The 1,757-nt window shown below is 39.5% G+C and overlaps 1 long non-coding RNA gene across 1 annotated transcript; it reads right to left on the minus strand.

Annotated features, from left to right (window-relative positions):
* Positions 1 to 412: 412 nt before the first annotated feature.
* Positions 413 to 1,356, minus strand: LOC127652474 (uncharacterized). The gene is made up of 3 exons (XR_007971721.1): positions 1,054 to 1,356; positions 934 to 980; positions 413 to 840 (listed from the first exon to the last, which is right to left on the minus strand). It is a non-coding gene; the product is annotated as an uncharacterized LOC127652474 (long non-coding RNA).
* Positions 1,357 to 1,757: the final 401 nt, after the last annotated feature.

Raw genomic sequence — 1,757 nt, forward strand, 5'->3', positions numbered from 1 at the left:
TGAACCCATTGATTTACTACAGTGATATTGTAGTGGTAACCATGGTTACACTAGAGTTACTGTAGTGAAGTGGTTAATGTTTGTGAGGGTAAACAAAACAGAAGTCTAATCGCTTTCTGTTTAGGCATAAAAAATAATAAACATAATAATAATTACAATGATTAATGACTAAAATTATTATTTTAAGTGACCCATTTTATCCAAAGTAACAGAAGTATCGCTATCGACGATATTGGACTTGAAATTATTGGCATCGGATCAAAAAGTAAATAAGCGGTATCACCCATCCCTAGAGCGAGGACAGGGGCGTCACCCCGCGTCATCAGTTTAAGGCATGCGCAGTAATGGATCGAGTACATTCTACAGTACACATACACGAGCGTTTATTTCATTCAATACGTGATATTCACACTTACTATAATCATAATAATCAATAAACAACATGTGAAATACATTTAAAACCACTGAAAAATGCCTTTTATAACGTCAATGAGGTGTACACGCAGTGCATTGTGGGACAGCATGTGACGTCACTGTGCTGGGATTTTCAGATTAAACAACACATGGATGAAACGTTGCAGCATGGTTGCACAAAGGTTCCCAGAATTTATTGCCTCTCTAAAATCACACAATAAATAACAATCGTATCTAAAATCATCTAAACCTCTTCACTGATACATGTGGACATGCTGGATATGTCTTATATCAGTTTATCGTTATAAACATTATTAACAGTGTTTTTAGAAGTCTTCTTTCAGCTGTTTTTCTTACGAACGATTGACTTGAAGATACGCCGAGGTTTAAACTTCCTGTTGCATTTCTCCGGCTGTGTGTGGAAATCTAGAGAGAGATTAAAAAGATCATAATTACAGTAATACAATAACTGTTATTTATTTCTGTGCTTTAGCAATCATTTAAATGACTATTAAAGACCTCTCCTCTGGATCACAGCTGTCAGTATCGTGTCCTCCTCTTCCTCCCTGATAAACAACAACATTCATCAAATATTCATCAATATAAACACATCTGTAGTGTTATCAGCTGACCTCTGACCTCTGCCTGTCCTGCTCCAGGCTGCTGATGATGTCATTCCTCTGTTGGATGATTGACAGCAGGTTTGACATGAGCTGTTGTTCTCGTCGTCTGTCGTCAGCGCTCCACTCGCGCTCTGAAGAACATCGTCATTTAACAAACATCAACACAAGACGTTTGCTCTGTTGACTCAAACTCAGATTACAATCTCAGATAGAGTTCATTCTCCGCCCGTATCAGACACATAAAAACACGATTATTATTGTTTATCGTCACCTGGTTTATTGAGAAGACATCTGAGTTCAAACTCAACGTCACACTGCTGCTCCTCGAGACGCTGCTGCTTCACCCTGAACACACACACATTATTCTCGTTCATCGATGTACAGCACTCTTTTCAAGACACGATATTCCAGGACATTTTATGTGCCCAGTGGTTGTAATATTGGAGAAACACACACGAGAGGTGATGTATATTGTGGTACTCGGCATTGAAAGAGGTCTCATCAAAAACTTTAAATAAATGAAAGCAGAATTGTCCATTTGAAGCCAGAGTAACATCAAGCTCCTGCAAGAACCGGTCAGAGCGAGATTCGAACCGGGGTCTCCCGCATGGGAAACAGACACACTAACGAAGAGGCTAAACGTTACAGTCGCTAGTGCACCTCTTGAGGACAGAGGAGTGATGTTTACACATACCGCACAGCTATTATGTACCAGCTGCT

This window comes from Xyrauchen texanus, chromosome 12, assembly GCF_025860055.1.
Source record: "Xyrauchen texanus isolate HMW12.3.18 chromosome 12, RBS_HiC_50CHRs, whole genome shotgun sequence".
Classification (NCBI taxonomy): domain Eukaryota; kingdom Metazoa; phylum Chordata; class Actinopteri; order Cypriniformes; family Catostomidae; genus Xyrauchen; species Xyrauchen texanus.